The sequence below is a fragment of the Maniola hyperantus genome, chromosome 23 (assembly GCF_902806685.2).
Source record: "Maniola hyperantus chromosome 23, iAphHyp1.2, whole genome shotgun sequence".
NCBI lineage: Eukaryota > Metazoa > Arthropoda > Insecta > Lepidoptera > Nymphalidae > Maniola > Maniola hyperantus.
Genome location: NC_048558.1, coordinates 7,567,027 through 7,587,039, shown reverse-complemented (window position 1 = coordinate 7,587,039; position 20,013 = coordinate 7,567,027). Strand labels below are relative to the sequence as shown.

Sequence of the window (20,013 nt, the reverse complement as noted above, 5' to 3'; positions counted from 1 at the left end):
CATTACCATGCAAACTTCCACCGAAAATTGGTTTGAACGAGATCTAGTAAGTAGTTTTTGATTTAGCGCGCAAAATGTCGATAAAATACAATTGTACTACGGACTAATCATACATCGAAGGCTTATGGTAATGAGTTTTGCGGGCATAACATTTATGCATCTACATGTTTTTCCATAAAAAACTTTGGTCAAAAATACTTACTCATTTACTTCATATTTGTGCAAATCTGGGAAAATTCAGAAAATTATCTTTCTGGAACAGTTGGTTTGACCTTCAATCACGTCACAACGGATGGAGATTCCCGTGGGATTTTTAATAGCCTAAATCCACGGGGACGAAGTCGCAGGCATCAGTAGTCAGCTAGTTGTAAATAAGACTATCCAGAAATGGGTTCTACTCAGGATACTCTTCTATATTTACAGAATGTAGCAAATATCAAAGCATTGCATCATTGTCTCGGTAGAGCATTGTAGCTCGTTCAATATTAAACTGCCCACTCGAAAGCCGAATCGTTCTATCAAGTATACATTACCGATTCTATGACAATATTTGTCTTACGTGAAACGTATTGTCTGTGGTCTAAGTTATAGGCGACAACGATCATAATATGAAAGCTACTGCTGAATTTCCTGCCGGCACTTCCCACTAGAATCCACTTTGCGTAATGGTGATAGAATCCTGACTCCTGACATCCTGACTCCTGACATGATAAGGGGCAGATCACAATCCTACATGAAATAAATAATTTCATATCACTTCATACTGTTGCTTAATAAGACTAGATCGTAGCTTTAGTTTTAAGTTTGCGTAATAATTATCACCACTATATCTTAGAAATCCAACATCTGACCATCAAAAAGAGTTATTAATTACCTATTTTGAATAAATCATTTGAGTTTGACTTTGACTTTGATCCAGAAATAGGTCTAGTCAGGTTAGTAGGTGTAGTTTACTATAGGTATTTACAGAATGCAGCAAATATCAAAGCATTGCATTATTGTCTTGGTAGAGCGTTGTAGCTCGTTCAATATTAAACTGCCCACTCGAAAGCCGAATCGTTCTATCAAGTATACATTACCGATTCTATGACAATATTTGTCTTACGTGAAACGTATTGTCTGTGGTCTAAGTTATTCGCGACAACGATCATATTATGAAAGCAACTGCTGAATGCTGCAATGCTGCAATGTAATGCAAAATGCTGAATTTCTTGTCTCGATGTCTCTTGTATCAATGATTTATAAGATGTGTAAAAATACAAAAAAATAATTCTAAATCATAAGAAAAGAGTTGATAAAATCGAATTTAAATAAAATTACATCACTTGAACCAAACGCGGATCGATTTTCTCGTAGCGATGTTTTATAAAAAGTGTAAAAAAACAAAAAAAAAAACGATTCTAATTTCAATAGAGTTGATAAAATCGATTTAAATAAAAGTTTATCACTTGAACCTCGGGTCGATCCGATGTAAAGTGGCTTAGTCAAATGGACTGCATTCTCGCGTATTTCGTGTCTCGATGTGTCTCGTATCGATGTTTTATCAGAAGTGTAACGGATTATGCCGTACGTGTTCGATGGTGACGAGCCGTTCATGGTAATGCGAAGGCATTTGAGGCTTCATCAGATGAAACGCGTTACGCCAACCTATCCATACTAATATTATAAATGCGAAAATGTGTCTGTCTGTCTGCCAGCTTTTCACGGCCGAACTGTTTAACCGATTTTGATGAAATTTGGTACAGAGTTAGTTTACATCCCGGGGAAGGACGTAGGCTACCTTCAATCCTGGAAATTAAAATATATTCTAAGTGAGAATAAAGATCTCTTCAACCGTAAGAAATCTTAACAGCGAGTTTTCTTTTATCTTTAGGTAATAGGTACCTACATATGAATGAAACGAACGAAATGAACATGAAACAATAAACGATATTTATTATTATTATTATTATATGTGGTACCTACCGCGAAGCCAATTAGGAGTTTTCGTATCAAAACCTCTAATTAGCGAACAAGACCCTACATCGCCACAAAACATGGAAATAATTATGGTCTGGGCAACGGCCATGTTTGTCAGGTTAAATAACATTATTGTCTTTAATTCTTACATTTTAACGTTAAATAATACAAAACACTTAAAATCCATCATCATCATGATCAACCCAACGTCGGCTCACTACAGAGCACGTCGGGGTGATTATGTGAAACGTTGCAGTAGCGACAGCAGATTACGTAAAACGTTGCAGTACCTATAGCAGTAGCAATGGGACAGTTCATTTGCTGTCTCTCTTCTTCTTCTTCTTCTTCTTCTTATTTTGCTTTGTGGCTATTGCTGTCTCTCTCTCCAGCCGCCTGTCGCGAGATACGTTATCACCCCGCGGGTCTCTTCTCAAGAGTGAGAAGAGGTTTGGCCATGGTCTACCACGCTGCTCAAGTCCGGATTAGCGGACTTCACACATCTTTGAGGACATTATGAAAAATCTCTACAGGTTTCCTCACGATGTTTTTCTTAACTGTTAAAGCAAGTGGTAATTAATTATTAAAACGCACATAACTACGAAAAGTTAGAGGTGCGTGTTCGGGATCAAACTCCTGACCTCCGTCATGGAGGCGGACATCCTAACCACCAGGCACTATTCATCATCATCAACTGATAGACGTCCACAGCTGGACATAGGTCTCTTGTAGGGCCTTCCACACGCCACGGTCTTGCGCCGTCTGAATCCAGTGGTTCCCTGTGACTCGTCTGATGTCGTCCGTCCACCAAGTGGGAGGTCTTCCAACACTGCGTCTTCCGGTGCGAGGTCGCCATTCCAGCACCTTGGGACCCCTACGTCTATCGGTTGTACGAACTATGTGCCCTGCCCATTACCACTTCAGCTTCACAACCCGTTGAGCTATGTCGGTTACTCTAGTTCCAGGCACCATTATCTTCCACTAAATACGGAGACTACAAGGTCATCTGCTTCTCTTCTTTTTCTTTGTCGTATCACTCTTGGCAGAGCGGTCGTGGTCATCTCGAAGCAACGTCTTTGAGGGCAGATGTTATATGCCTCACGAGCATTCGCCATTTCTCCCTGCTGGTCGACAGCCTGGTACACTCGTGCAAAGGACCGCCCACAGCAGACTTAATTTGGTCGGTCCATCGCATGGGTCATCTGCTTAGGAACTCTATATCTATTAAGGGTTGTTTAGATGTAATGAATATTATAATATCTCGAGCGGGCACAAGGAACGCCGGTGCACGGATTAACCCGACCAGGTTTTTGATGCATCGGAATGAAGTTTGTAATGTAGTATTTAAGAATGTATGTTTGTTTTTTAAATAAATATGGGGCCGATTCTCTTGTACACAATCTCTAAACTAAACTAAATTAACAGGTCTAAATCTAGAGCTATCCATTTCCGCAAGCAACATTATGAAAGGGACAGGAATAGATTTAGACGTGCCATTTTAGTTTAGTTTAGAGATTATGTACATCGAAATTAGCCACAATAAATACCTAACTAAGCGATTAGAGTTTCCAAAACATGATCTTCATTAAATTTTACACCATTCACCGAAAGTGAAATTTCGAAGGTGAGTGGAGAAAAGAGAGTTTATTAGTTAAGTTAACCTCCCCTAGATACTATGAGCCCGGATTACTTGAGAGTAGGTACTTGAGACGACGCTATGAATTTTAATATAGTTCAACGACTTTCAAGGGACTTCAAGGTAACTATTGTTTTTTACGTGCTTACTGATTTTTTTTTAATTTATTGTTCACAGAGTACATTAAAATACACAGAGTACATTAAAATCCTCTCTCCTCTCCGCCATCCTCTGGAAACTGTAGAAGTTTATGTGAGGATGGAAGTTCGCGTTATACATAATATTAAAGTAAATCAGTACCCATATTATAAATGCGAAAGTGTTTGTTTGTTGGTTTGTCCTTCAATCACATCGCAACTGAGTTCAACTCGCACTCGTTTATAATTTTAAAATCTTTGATTGTAAAATATGATTTGTTTCAATAGCATAAACCCACTTTTAGGGTTCTGTACCTCAAAAGGAAAAACGGAACCCTTCAACAAAGTGATCTTATAATTATAGGATCACTTTGTTGTCTGTCTGTCTGTCTGTCAAGAAACCTACAGGGTACTTCCCGTTGACCTAGAATCATGAAATTGGGCAGGTAGGTAAGTCTTATAGCAGACATTCGGGGAAAAATCTGAAAATCGTGAATTTGTGGTTACATCACACAAAAAAATTAAATTGTGGTCATGAACTAATTATTAGCATTTTCAATTTTCGAAGTAAGATAACTATATCAAGTGGGGTATCATATTTAAAAGATCTTCACCTGTGCATTCTAAAACAGATTTTTATTTATTTTTATGCATCCATGATGCATAAAAATAAATATAAATAAATATAAATTTTAGAATTATCGTGCAAAATGTCGAAAAAATACGACTGTAGTACGGAACCATCGTTGCGCGAGCCCGACTCGCACTTGGCCGGTTTTTTTATAGATTAACCACTGAACTAACGAGGTAGCTACTCTTTTCATAACATAAAAGCAAAATTATTGTACAATTTCCTAGTAATAGACAAGATGAAATGCTGCAGCCTTTTAATAAGCCATTTACATCAAACCACATAAATCGCAGACAGGTCCTCCATTATAAGCCAAGTCAAGATCCCTGCCATGCCGCCTTTGTAAATACTTAAGTCTTTGACTAGCCGACAGCCTTTACTTGGTTTATCACTTGATTTAAGATATTATTTTACTGATGATTCAACTTAGGTACTTACTTATTAATTTAATGATACTTATAAGGGTTCGCCGCGTAGATAATTTATATCGAACTAGCTTCTGCCCGCGGCTTCGCCCGCGTGGAAACAAATGGCATTTTTTTTTCAGAAACAAACATTATAACATCAGGACACGCACTCTGAACAGCACCGAATAACACACATAACCTTCCAACCCCCATTTCACTCCTTTAGGGGGGGGGGGGGGGTAATTTTCTCATAGTCGTTTCTTAGCTGACACCTAACCTCAAGAAAAAACCTACTTTCCAAATTTCAAGTCAATCATAATATCAATAATTAAAACTTTCCCATATAAACTTACATCCCCCATTTAACCCACTTAGGGGTGGAATTTCGAAAAATCCTTTCTTAGTGGATACCTACTCTTTACAAAGAATAGACTCTACAAATTTCATGTCTTTAGGACCAGCGGTTTAGGCTGTGCGTTGATATCTATGTCAGTCAGTCAGTCAGGACTTTGAATTTTATATATTTAGATTTGAATGTATATACTAGCGACTCGCCCCGGCTTCGCATGGGAGCAATGTTAGATACTCGTACTAATGTGATGTCAGTGAGGAGTGATTAATAAATCCATACTTCCATAAGAATATTATACATGCGACAGTGTGTCTGTCTGTCTGTCTGTCTGTCTGCTAGCTTTTCACGGCCCATTGCGCGTTAGTTTTAATTTTACGATATTTCATATTATTTTAATTTTGTGATATCTCCTAAGATATTATTCTAAATTAATTGATGTAAACTTGTAAAGGGCCAATATTGGACTAGATTGAATATTTCAGATGATCAACTATTTTATTTTGATAAGAATTAATAAAATTTCAGTAAAAACACCTTCAAATGTAAGGCTTTATTTTATCACTAGCTTATGCTCACGACTTCGTTCGCGTGGACTACACATATTTCAAACCGCTATTTCACCCCCTTAGGGGTTGAATTTTGAAAAATCCTTTCTTAGCGGATGCCTACGTCATAATAGCTATCTGCATTCCAAATTTCAGCCCGATCCGTCCAGTAGTTTGAGCTGTGCGTTGATAGATCAGTCAGTCAGTCAGTCAGTCAGTCAGTCAGTCATTCAGTCACCTTTTCATTTTATATATTTAGATAAGTACATACAAACAGCGGGAAGCAACTTTATTTTATGCCTACTATGTAGAGAAGAGAAGAGAAGAGATAGTACGCAACAGGTTGAAAGGGCAATCGAGGAGGGAACGCCCCACACACCCACACAGCCCCCGCGCTAACCCGATGCGGGCGAGCAGGGGTCACGTGCGGGTGTGCGGGGTGTATGGTCAGTGGCGTGCACAGGGTTTGAAGCCAGGGCATTAGTTATTAGTTAGGTAGGAACCTGTTTACTGGCAGGTCATAATGTAAAATTTGCATTGAGCTATTACAACTGGGGTAAGCAGTGCATTTATGCCTCTATGACCTGCACGCCACGGTGTATGGTACACCCCGGCCGTGTACCCGGCCTCATACCCCAATTACCATCTCGCCCTGTAGATTTTCATCTACATTACTAAAACAGGACATGATAATATTAACTTTGACAAACATCTTCCCGAAACCAATATGATATGCGGATACTTGTCGCAGGTTTATTTATAACACCTACTTGCATATGCGCGGCATGCATGCCGTGACGATGCAAATCGGGAACGCATCGTGTAATTCAATTAAGTGCATGCATAATATTGCATGCTTATGGTGATTGTTTGAATGTAAACTTTTCGCGGAATCTTGCTCGGGTACCGTCGATATGTCACTTCTAAAAATACCAGTGGCCCTACCGCGTTTGTTTGACAGCTACAATGTCACGATCGCAATCATCTCTGATTGGTTAATGCTCGCTCACTATTGGCCACAATGCATTGTTGCAACAAGAATCGCACAAATTCAGCCAATCAGAACAATTGAGATTGTAATAATGATTGATGCAGGTTTTAGACAATCGCCCAACCGAGTGAACTAGAGTGAAGGTAACTCTCGGTTTGATCTTGAATCGACGATAATTTATGTTAAGTATTAAGCTATAGTGACATAAAATCATAGAAAAATAGGGCTAATGCGTCAAAGGTACCTATAGTTAGGTTAGCCCGCTATCATCTTAGACTGCATCATCACTTACCACCAGGTGAGATTACAGTCAAGGCCTAACTTATATCTGAATTTAAAAAAAAAAAAAAAAGTACGCGACATGTTGAGATGGCAATCTGAGTATGAGGGGGGACGCCCCGCACAGTTGCACGTCACCCGCGCTATCCCGCACCGGGTTGGCACGGGGGCTGTACGGGTGTGCCAACTCGGCAGAAAAAAAATGTAAGAGATTTTATAGAGCATTGTCTCTGTCGTTCAGACCGACAAAACGTTACATAGGTATGAGTGAAAGAGCCAACGCTTTACGAAACTCCTATCTCTTTCTAAAGGTCGATGTACAATATTTTCTGCCCCGTACGGTACCTAGATATTAGTTTCTAGAACGTACCTATTGTATTATATTCTACACAAAACTGATATAAAATATAACGAAAAAAAAGCCGCGTCGCGCAGCGCAGCGTAAATGCGTTTGGACCTTTAGTCCTTGTGGACAATTTAACAATCTTAAATAGTTAATACAGTCATTTAATACATAAATACGGTATCGCATCGCTTAATTCACGTCAGCGATATATCCATATACATCGTCGCCGTACATTGTATCGCCGGGAACCGAACCGCACATTAATCGGACCGGCCCTTTTGTTTTGTCTCCGCTTATTTATAGCGCTGCGAAGACGATGCGATTCTTGCCTCTTACGTGGGGACAGGGACGGACTTGTTAAATCTATTCAGGGCTGATCGTCATCATCGTAGCGTTGGAAGACCCCCACTAGTTGAACGGACGACATTAGACGAGTTGCAGGGAGCCGCTGGATTCAGGATTCATATGTCCAGCAGTGGACGTCTATCGATTGATGATGATGATGACGTCATGATCATCATCAACAATCCATCGCCGGCTCACTACTGAGCACGGGTCTCCTCTCAAAATGAAAAGGGTAAAGGCCATAATTCACCACGCTGGTCAAGTGCGGATTGTCAAACTTCACACACCTTTGTGAATATTCTCGAGAGAGAACCTTCAGGCATATTTTTCTTCACCGTTAAAGTAAGACATATTTTAATTTCTTAAAAGGTTCATAACTTCGATAGTCTGATAGTCGACATTACTTTTCCGTGGCTCCCGGTTTCTACCATCATTTACCTACAATATGAAAACGTAAATATTATAAAAACAGTAAAAATTAGTTCAAGCAAACTTAATTTAGCTATAAGATTTATTGTATGTAACATATTCAATATCTTTTAAAAATTTACTAAAATCTATGCTTCTAAAAAAGCATATTATTACGAGTGAAGTTCAATGCGAAAAACATCCAGAATACGGCCCTGTATTAATTCAATTTATAAAATGACATTCCAAGTTATTTATTTTGTATTATATATTTTATTTGTTACTTTTTTATTTGACATCCGTATTATAGAAATTGTATTGCATTTTTTGTTGGGATATTTTGATTTTATAGGAAAAATATCAGTAAAAGGAAAAACTTGGACGTCCTGTTTGAGATATATATTTGAAGTGAGTGAATGTCATCGAATGTAAAAACAAAAAACTCTTAGAAAAAATAAGAATAAGAACATATTTCAATATAAACAATTTAGTTTACAGCCAGTTCCAACATCCCCCTTTAAACTAAATTGTCTTACAAAAAAAACTTAACATAAAATATTAACACACAGGAACAAGAAAAAATAAATTAACATGAGAAACAACTAAGACCTAAACTACCTGATGATTCTTCAAGTTCAATTGATTCATGCCTATGCGACATAAGTGTCCTAACCATATTATGCCAGAGCTGATACTTGCTCAGACGGTCAGAGTGCACCTCGTACGCAAAATCTTCACTATTCATCTTAGGTGGAATATTAACAGTACAATCAACTATGTACACTGTACAGTCCACCACAGGGCGAAGCATGACGAACAGAATCACCTTCATTGATGCAGCGGCCGTATCTCCTTCTGGATACCCATCAATAGAAAACCACAGGTTCTCATGTAGCCAATAGTTTAATCATTTTCCAAGTGGGATATCCTTCTCTATTTTTGACATTTGGTAAAAATTGATTTTTCTTGTTCGCAACAAATATAATATAAATGGACAATTAACACCACTTTTTCACTTTTATTTTTCCCCTAGAGCCCTTCGTGCTGATAACGAGTTGGGATATTTTGATTTTATAGGAAAAATATCAGTAAAAGGAAAAACTTGGACGTCCTGTTTGAGATATATATTTGAAGTGAGTGAATGTCATCGAATGTAAAAACAAAAAACTCTTAGAAAAAATAAGAATAAGAACATATTTCAATATAAACAATTTAGTTTACAGCCAGTTCCAACATTTTTCATTCGATAACTTTTACAATTTTAAATACTTGTCTTGTTTATAAGATGTCCTGATTTTTGTTGTTCTGTCTCAACCCGTAACCGGCTCACTACCGAGCACGGGTTTCCTGTCAGAATGAGAATGGCTTAACCAATAATAATTAACCAAAAATAATAGAGCCTCGATAGCTCAACGGTTAAAAGAGCGGACTGAAAACCGAAAGGGCGGCTGGCGGTTCAAACCCCACAAGTTGCACTATTGTCGTACCTGCTCCTAGCTCAAGGAAATATAAGTCAGCATGTTAAACTTGGCTAAATAAAAAAAAACTACATACAGTACACCTTTGTAAACATTATGGCGTACTGTCAAGAATGCAGGTTTCTTTGCTATTTTTTCTTCACTGTTAAAAATTTGAACCTTTTCAAATTTAACGCTGTTCTATTAACCTTTACTGGGGCATTTAAGCCTAAAGGTATATTCAATTAGGGCAAGTAACTGATCGCATCCACAAAACCAGATAGGTATGCGAAAAACTTGTAAATGCGAAAGTTCGGGACATACCGTAAGCAACATCGAAATGACCATCAGCGATTTTACGGACGAAAAAATTTCTCAGAAAATTTCTTGTCCGAAATAAAGAACATCGGAACGGGGTCCTTTAAAGAAGATTCTTGAGATCCTACTATCACACCGCGCGCCGCCGCGCTGTTGAATAAAATTGCAATATTTAAAAACCTATAAATATAACCTATACTGCTAATGCTCTAGTTGCTCATAGATTTCTTTATTTATAACTTTATGTCTTGTTGCTAATAATAGTTTAATATTCCAACAACGTGTTAAGTTGATGTTAAGCAATAAACATGAATAAATGTTACCAATTTCTATAAATAGTGTCGATTCCATTCCATCAGCCTGTATGCGTTCACAGCTGCACATAGGCCTTTCCAAGAGCGCGCCACTAAACACGGTCGTCCGCCTTCCTCATCCCCCCACTCCCCACTACCTTCTTCAGGACATCGGTCCAGCGGGCTGGAGGCTTCCACTCCAGAACACGCCTGCCCCATTGACCGTCGGTTCTGTAAATAGTGTCATATTTTTTATTTTTTTATATGTAGGTATTGTAACGGTGTGACAGACGGCCCTGTCTCCAGAGTCCGAACGCGAACAACCGATTCCTTAATCTCGATTGGTGCGCATCGAAAATCGATTAGCCGACAAAATGCAAATTCCCTCTTTTCCTTCGAAATTCACGACTGAGATAAGATCTACGAAATTGGTCGAGTATCGATCGAACTTAATAACGTAGCTTGTAATCATGATACGTCACGGTGTGATGGGATGCGATGATTTCCTTATAAGTGGAGGTTAATTTAGTGTCTTCATCTTATCGTTAATTAGCGCTTATGTTTTATTATAATACTACCTTTTGCCTGCCACTTTGTCTGCGTGGACTACACAAATTATCTCACTCACTTAATTATTTTTTAATATTATAAAAATTAAATATATTCTTTAGTGAATTACGTGAGCCAAAACACGATTGGCATAATTTGTCTTGATACAAGAAAATCGCGAAGTTACCCCAAAATACGCATTTTTTACACGACCACTAGGGAAAAAACCAGTTTTATTCTATTTTTATATAACGAATTTCCAAAAAAAAAATTGTAATACACTAAGGGATTACAGTACTATTTTAAGGTAACAGAGCACATAGAATTTTAAATATAAAAAGCGTGCAACAAATTTGCACTCGGGCGGCCGAGACTACCGCTCCTGCACCCCGTCAGTCGCCGGCATTGACTTATATATTACTTGGCATGGACAGGGCCATTGAACAAACAAAATGGCACCGACTCATTGAAACACACCAATGAAACCTCAGTGACGCCTGGATTTAAAACGGGTCGTTCATTAGTATCAAAGAGATGGCGCTGATTTATTTGGTTCCAAAACCGTGAAAAATTTTGTTCGCTTAGGCATATTTTATCATTTATATCGATGGTCGCCCTCAACGCGTCTTAGAGAGCACCCGTGTATAACTTCAATCCCATTTGGCCTTAAAAGTTTATAAAATAAAATGTGTAATCCAGCTTTTGTACATTCTCTGGGTTATTTAGTTTTACTGCGGGCGCGCGCTAACCGAATCACTGGAACGTTTAAATTTCTGATAATAAAATAAATAACACTGCAATCGCTAGTTTTTCAACTTTTGCTATTTATTTCAGTGCACTGAATATGGTGTGCTTTGGGTAAATCTAGTGTGTTTTTGTTTGAGTGGTTTTGCACACTTTGTTTGCCCGTTACACACAGAATTAAAAAAAAAAGTCGATTAAGCAAGTCTCTGAGTCTAATGGGCTGAATTTGTATTTGTCTTCCGCCGTCTTTCCATCCACCTGTTAGAGTTTCATGACCTTTGAATGATTACAAACAATGCCTTCTACTTTCCGAATAATATGAAATTCAATGGCCCAAAAAAATTAATACTATTCCTCTTATGTGTTGATACATAGATGGCGCTAACGGCTAATACTACGTTAGTAATCTTCTGTGCTAATACAGACATCATCATCATCATCATCATCATGGTCAATGGTGTGCACAGGATTTGAAGCCAGGGTAGGCATTAGTTAGGTAGGAACCTGTTTACTGGCAGGTCATAATGAAAAATATACGACTGGGGTAAGCAGTGCATTTATGCCACTATGACCTGCACGCCACTGATCATGGTCAACCAATCACTGACTGTAGTGAGCTGGCTCACTACTGAGCACGGCTCTCCTTTCAGAATGAAAAGCGTTTGGATATAATCTTGTACCGCGCTGGCCAAGTGCGGATAAAAATTTTAAAACAATAAAACATACAGAAAAACTTATCACTAAAAAATTTATATTTACAAAAAATATACGCTGTCCAAATGGTCAGTTATGGGCATTGTGCCCAAAACACTGGCGCTATTACCTCGCTGAACGGCAAGGCTCAACCGTTGAGCGAAATAAGCACCAGCTCTTGGGTCACCAGTGCGGATTGTCAGACTACACACACCTTTGAGAACATTATGGACACCTCAGGCATTGCTGAAAACGCACATGACTCCGATAAGAGATGCGTATCAGGATCAAACCCCCTATAGGAGGCTTAAGTCTTAATTACTAAGGCAAGCATTACCGCTTTCACAAAATTACTAACCCGCAGGGCGATTGTCTAAACCTGCATCAATCTCAATCTCAATTGTTCTGATTGGCTGAATTTGTGCGATTCAGTCTTCTTCGAAGACACTGCGATTGTTGCGATTATTGCAACAATGAATTGTGGCCAATAGTGAGCGAGCATTAACCAATCAGAGATGATTGCGATCGTGACATTGTAGCTGTCAAACAACCGCGGTAGGGCCACCGAGCTAATAGGACACAAGATATTTTTTTTAGTTCGTGGCGAATAACTATTGAATTTTCATTAAAAAAACTTAAAGTTTCAATAGCTATATATCCAGTAGTCCATATTCGGTGGATTCCGGATATAATGTGTAAAATTTCCGGTAGATATCCGCTAGATAGACGATAACTGATTGGGCAGTTAATGGTGATTTACACGCGCGCGAGTTGCGTTGAAAACTCCACGAACAAATTACGATTTCACATGCGAAATGTTACCGTTTAATTTTGCGAGCTTTAAATGTATGGGATGGAATCATTTTGTATAACTTTTGCTAGAAATCTACACTATTTATTTAATTACCCAAATCTTATGTTATAATGCTGCTGCCCACGACTTGGATGGACCCACGTGGATTTAGTTTTTGAAAATCCTGTGTGAACTCTTTAGTTTTTCCAGGATGAAAAGTAGCCTATGGTCACTCTGGAAAATCAAAGAGTTCCCAGGGGATTTTTACAAATCTAAATCCACGTGGACAACCAGACAAAGTCACGGGCATCATCTAGAATCGACTATAAATGAATATCATAAATAGTATGTAAAGTCTATTAATCTGCACTTGGCCAGCGTGGTTAACTAAATCCTTTTATGCTGAGAGGAGACCCATGCTCAGCGCTGTCCCATAATAGCGCTATGGGTTGAAATGATGATAAATGACATCAAAAATAGATTTTTCAATAAATACTGAGATACCTTCGTATTTGACTCACTACGTATAAAACAAGTGCGAGTCAGGCTCACTCAACGAGGGTTCCGTACTACAGTCGTATTTTTTCGACATTTTGCACGATAATTCAAAAACTATAGTGCATAAAAATAAATAAAACTCAGTTTTAGAATGCATAGGTGAAGCCCTTTCATATGATACCCCACTTGATATAGTTATCTTACTGCGAAAATTTAAAATACTAATTATTAGTTCATGACCACAATTTAATTTTTTTTGTGTGATGTAACCACACATTCGCGGTTTTCAGATTTTTCCCCGAATGTCAGCTACCTACCTACCTACCTGCCAAATTTCATGATTCTAGGTCAACAGGGTAGGTACCCTGTAGGTTTCTTGACAGACCGACAGACAGACAGACAACAAAGTGATCCTATAAGGGTTCCGTTTTTCCTTTTGAGGTACGGAACCCTAAAAAGCATCAACGAGCTTTTAAAAGACTTTCTGAAATGTTATAAAAAACGGTGAATCATAATTGGAATTTAATTTGCAATGAATTGGCGACATTCCCGTCATTTATACGACAATATTTCTCATCAAGTTATTCAAAGTATTTTAAAATTTAAAAGTCCATAATATTTTTTTGCAATCGCAAATTGGTTTCGTGTTAAATTACGTGAGTAATTATTATGATAATTTTTTAAGACACATCTCTGCAGACTGTCATTTTGACAGGTTTCTAATACAAAAACTGTCAAAGCTTTTTTATGAGAAGTTTTAGTGTGAATAATTTATTAATTTTCAAAAATCCTATCCCTAAATCTTCATAAATATTATTTTAAGTTTCAAAATTCCCTACCTATGGGTTTTTTGATTTCAACATCATTTTCATCAACCGATAGACGTCCACTGCTGGACATACGAGTAGGTCTCTTGTAGGGACTTCCACACGCCGCCTTCTTGCGCCGCCTGAATCCAGTGGCTGCCTGCGACTTGCTCGATGTTGTCCGTCTACCTGGTGGGGGTCTTCCAGTGCTGGACTTTCCGGCGCGAGGTCGCCATTTCAGGACCCTGAAACCCTAACGTCTATCGTTTTTTCGAACTATGTGCCCTGCCCATCACTACTTCAGCTTCGTAAGCCGTTGAGCTATGTCGGTTACTCTGGTTCTCCTGCGGATCTCCTCACTTCTGATTTGTTATTCCTATAGCTATTCCTCCGCCAAAACTCCTCAGCGTTTAAGTAGAAAACTATAATTTAAGTAGAATTTTATGTACACAATCGAGTAAACGTTTGCCAAATTCCCAGTAGCCCATACTAGAAATCAATAGATAATAGATAGCTTGCACTGAGTAGGTAATTTAATGCCAACAAAACGAATTTACCCCACGGACTTACAGCGCAATTACAATAGGGCTTTCATCGCACGAAACTACAATGCATGGGGGGCGGACCCTAATCTATTGAATATCATATTTTTATGACGAATTTGGGGTCTCCAGTGATATAAAATGTTTCACTAGATGGAGCGCTTCATAGTTAGGTAGAACATTGTTCCAACGAACATCGATGTCCGCACTCCTGTCAATCGTAAAATCGTAATCCGATTTAGACGCAGTCCGTTTCTACGAGCATTAAGTTTTTTTTATTTCAAGTGATTACAATCATCTTCCGAATATATAAAACGAAAAGGTGACTGACTGACTGATCTATCAACGCATCGTACAGCTCAAACTACTGGACGGATCGGGCTGAAATTTGGCATGCAGATAGCTATTATGACGTAGACATCCGCTAAGAAAGGATTTTTGGTAAATTCAACCCCTAAGGGGGTAAAATAGGGGTTCGAAACAAATGTCGAACCTCTATTTTACCCCCGGACTTCACGGCCATAAGCTAGTGCTTCATAAAAAGCAATGACTAGCAAGTCTAGGTTGGAGCTAGAGGTGTCAAAAAATAATGTACCTAATAAATTTATTAAATATATAAATGTATTCCAGATATTCGTTTTTAGATTAAAACAAAATTGAATACAATATATAATAAGTAGTGAAAATTTGAGAAAATCCTTCCTAAAAAATAACTCAGGCGTTCGATCTTTGATACGCCGCGCGCGGCGCGACCGAGCGACGATATTAGAATAAAATATATTACGTAGGTACAGCTGAATACAAATATCGTCGCGATTCGACGGTGAATAATTATTACATCGAATTTTCGTATTGGCCTGTTACATGTTGACTGTGATGATACGAGTATGCGGCTAGTATTTTTATCATTTTGTTTGTTTCGTAATAAATTTTGAATGCAGTTTTATTTATTTGTGAACTTGAGTGTCGATAAATATTTAATGCGAATAATTTTAATGTAGATTAGGCAAAATAATGTAGATTAGGTACCTACATTTTTGTGTTGTGATTGATTTGTGTCGCGCGTTAATAATACCTAAGTATTATAGTAGATTTGTTCTTTTTGGAAATACTTGCGTCATTTTATAAATCGTATGAGAAAATGTTTTTCAAAGTGTAGGTATTATCATACATTTAAGTATTATAGGTAATAGGTTAGGTACGTGAAGTGGTATTGTTCTTTTTAGAAATCATCATCATCATTTTATAATTCGTATGATAATAAATATGTAGAAATGTATGATAATAAATATAGTAGTTACCTACTAAAAAGATTTTTTTATAGGTAACTAGGTAAACTTACCTACCTATTGTATTGTAGGTATCTACTTGACATTGCTTTATCGTTCTACTTGTTTTTATTTTTACATACATAGGTAGGTACTAGGTACTGTATTCCGCGACAGGTTGAGATGGCAATCGGGGTATGAGGCGGGGGTGACACCCCGCACACCCGCACGTCACCCTCGTTCGCCCGCACTGGGTTAGCACAGGGGCCGTGCGGGTGTGCGGGGCATTCCCTCCCCGATTGCCATTTCGACCTGTCGCGAAGGTATGGATTGGGTACCTATTAAGAGTAAAATTTAAAATTTAAATCAATCGAGTTAAATACAAGCTATACCCTAGTTCTCGACCTTATTGACGGTTATGAGAAAGTTGTTTTTTGTCATATTCTTGTTCAGTAGGTATCATTCATAGATTGTTAAAATGTTGTTCCCTATGTCAATAAGGTCGGAAATCGCTTGCACCCATTTATCTGCTTGCGCCTCATGGTGAAATCGGTGCAAGCAAATCTCGACCTTATTGACGGTTATGAGAAAGTTGTTTTTTGTCATATTCTTGCTCAGTATAATTCATAGATTGCTAAAATGCTGTTTTCTGACTATGTCAATAAGGTCGAAAATCGATTGCACCCATTTTTCTGCTTGCGCCTCACGGTTCAAGCAATTTTTTTTTTGTAACAAAATAATGTAACGTTAATAATTATTAAATATTTGTCTGTAACACGTGATAATATTGTGATACACACATGAACCTGTATTTGACACCTCTAGTTGGAGCGGGCTTGCCTAGAAGATGTCTTTCATTCTTGACTTGAAGGTATTTAGGTTGTACGTAGCAGGAAACACGTAAGCAAAAGGGCATTCCTTAGCGATTCGTATCAGAAACGTTGAGTAAAAATATTTGGCGCGTGTGGATTGGATGTCGACCACATAAAGATGCCATCGTTCACGGTTTCTCGCTGTTCTTTGATAAGATGGTGAAAAAGGAAAAAAGCTGAGCACATTCTCCAAAATAAGTATAGAAGTAAACTACTCAAATATAATAACGTGAATACTGAATAATCATTTAGAGTTTTATTTTTTACAATCTCTATAAATCTCAAGCGGCTTACGATTGGCAGCACGGACATCGATGTTCGTTGGAACATGTTGTTACTGTGAAGCGCCCCATCTAGTGAAACATTTATATCGCTGGGGGTCCCTGATTAATCATTGTACTATATTAGGGAACCATACCAACTTACATATACCTTCATTTTTAGCAGTTTTCGACTCTATTGGTCAAGAAATAGAGATGATATTAATAGTATTTATTTAGTGGTATTTTGCAGAAATTTGATAGGATCGTTTGTTTAACAGCTTATTTTTAAACTTCGAATTCTTTTTATTGTGGTTTCTGTGAAAAGGAGGGTAGGTACAGATGTCGATAACTAATTGTATGTATTTAGTTTTTAAATACCGGATTATGTGGTTGTTTGTAAAATTAAAATTTACAACCAAAATCCCCCTTTTTAAATGGATTTTAATAAAAATACTTTCTTTTAGGGTTCCTTAGCCCAAGCATGCCAACAGGACTCTATCACTAAGCCTCCGATATCCATCCGCATGCCTGTCAGCGGGCTATATCTCATGAACTCTAATAGGTAGAGAATTGATATTTCTATTGCCGCTATAACAACAAATAACAAAAATTTCAGCTTACCGATAATTAATTTAAGCCAGTTATAATTAATTATTAATTGTTATATTGATGACATTATTACTACATTTTTTTCTCCAGAAAACCCCCTGATATAAATATAGTGAAGATTTTGTTAGAATAATTTAATACTACTTAATTATTTTATAAATATAATAATAGATAGAATTTGCTTTAGTAGTTGAAAAAAATTATGTGAAAACCTGCATGCCTGAGATTTCCTCATCAAAGGTGTGTGAAATCTATCAATCCGCACTTGGCCAGCGAGGTTGACGAAGGACAAAACTCTTCTCATATTCACGTGGTCTATTTAATTAAAATAAAATAAAAATCTTTTTTATTCGAATAAACTTTTACAAGTACTTACGAATAGTCGGGATGCATCTACCACTGGTTCGGAATGCCTTTCCTACCGAGAAGAACCAGCAAGAAACTCGGCGAGACAAAACTCTTCTCATATTCACGTGGTTTATTTCATTCATTCAAATACAATTATTTCTCATTTGGCCAAGTCCAAAGTTGCATTGAATTGAAATTAAAAACATTATTTTTGACAAAAATAACCACTTTAAATAAAATACTAAAACTTTACTTCGTTTTAAAAAAAGTTTATAGTTAAAAAAAGCAGTTAAGTGTCCGCACACATTTATTCATTTAATTTTCACAATTTAACTGAGTCAAGTATTCACAGTAATTAATTTCAAAGCCTGAATTCACTTCAAGTCGTATTTTCTCTCCTAAAATTTAACATGGACCGTTTAGTCGACGTTGAGCGTAAAAAATACAAAAAAAGGTGCAAGCGAAAAATATTTCATATGTGCGAAATTGTTCCTAGGACGCGGCATTGCGTTCAATTAAATACGGAATACAAAATGAAGGTAGGTATTGAAAAATTTTATTTTCGTCCAGCGGAAATAGTTAGTAATTTTTAAATTGTGAAAATATTCTGTTTTTGGGACGACCCGAATTTAGGTACCTCTACCTACCTACATTTTTATTTTCGAGAGGTTTTTGATGGAAAATTTATAACGCTGTTTTTAGGGTTCCGTAGCCGGATGGCAAAAAACGGAACCCTTATAGATTCGTCATGTCTGTCTGTCTGTCCGTCCGTCTGTCTGTCCGTCCGTATGTCACAGCCACTTTTTTTGCGAAACTATAAGAGCTATACTGTTGAAACTTGTAGATGTATTCTGTGAACCGCACTAAGATTTTTAGACAAAAATAAAAAAAAAAACAATACGTTTTGGATATTTTACGTTTTCATACTTAGAACTGAAACTCAAAAAATTTTTTTTGATCAAACCCATACGTGTGGGGTATATCTATGGATAGGTCTTCAAAAATGATATTGAGGTTTCTAATATGATTTTTTTCTAAATTGAATAGTTTGCGCGAGATACACTTTCAAAGTGCTGAAATGTGTCCCCCCCCCCCCCGTAACTTCTAAAATAAGAGATTGATAAAACTAAAAAAAATATGTGATGTACAGTACCATGCAAACTTCCACCGAAAATTGGTTTGAACGATATCTAGAAAGTAGTTTTTGATTTATCGTGCAAAATGTCGATAAAATACGATTGTACTACGGAACTCTCAGTGCGCGAGTCTGATTCGCACTTGGCCGGTTTTTAAAAGTGATCATCACTGTGTATTGCGCTTGCTTTCTTTATATACCAGCCCCCCAATTGTGTAAGAATAACCATTTCATGGCTATCGCAATCGTCAAGAATTCTGCCCTTTGATTGGCTGTGAAAAAATGTAAACAGCGAATCAACCAATCAAACGGCAGAATTTCTTGACGATTGCGATAGCCATGAAATGGTTATTCTTACACAATTGGGGGGCTGATCACCGAGTTAAACAAAAATGTCAATCCCTTTACTGTCTTCTTAATTTCTTTTAGAGCTGCTATGGGTCCTTAGATCCCTATATCACGTCGACCATCTTTTTTGCAAACGCATCCCATCTTAAGTAGCATCATCACTTTCCATCAGATGTGATTGTGCAGGCCAAGCGTGTGCTTATTTATATGGAGGTACCTACTAATACTATAAAGAGGTAAAGTTTTTGAGTTTATTTGTAGGCGGTAATCTCTGAAACTACTGAACCGATTTTGAAAATTCTTTCTCCAGGAGCTACATTATTCCTGAGTGACATACCTATATGCCATATTTTATTTTCAAAAATATTGAAATTAGCTAGGTAGGTACGCGTGCGAAACCGGGGCGGGTCGCTAGTCTATACTAATATTATAAAGAGATAAAGT

The 20,013-nt window shown here is 37.6% G+C and overlaps 1 protein-coding gene across 1 annotated transcript in view; it reads left to right on the top strand.

Annotated features, from left to right (window-relative positions):
- The window catches only part of LOC117993128 (uncharacterized), a 713,143-nt gene that overhangs the window by 160,334 nt on the left and 532,796 nt on the right, over positions 1-20,013 (top strand). The gene's annotated exons all lie outside the window — the stretch shown is intronic.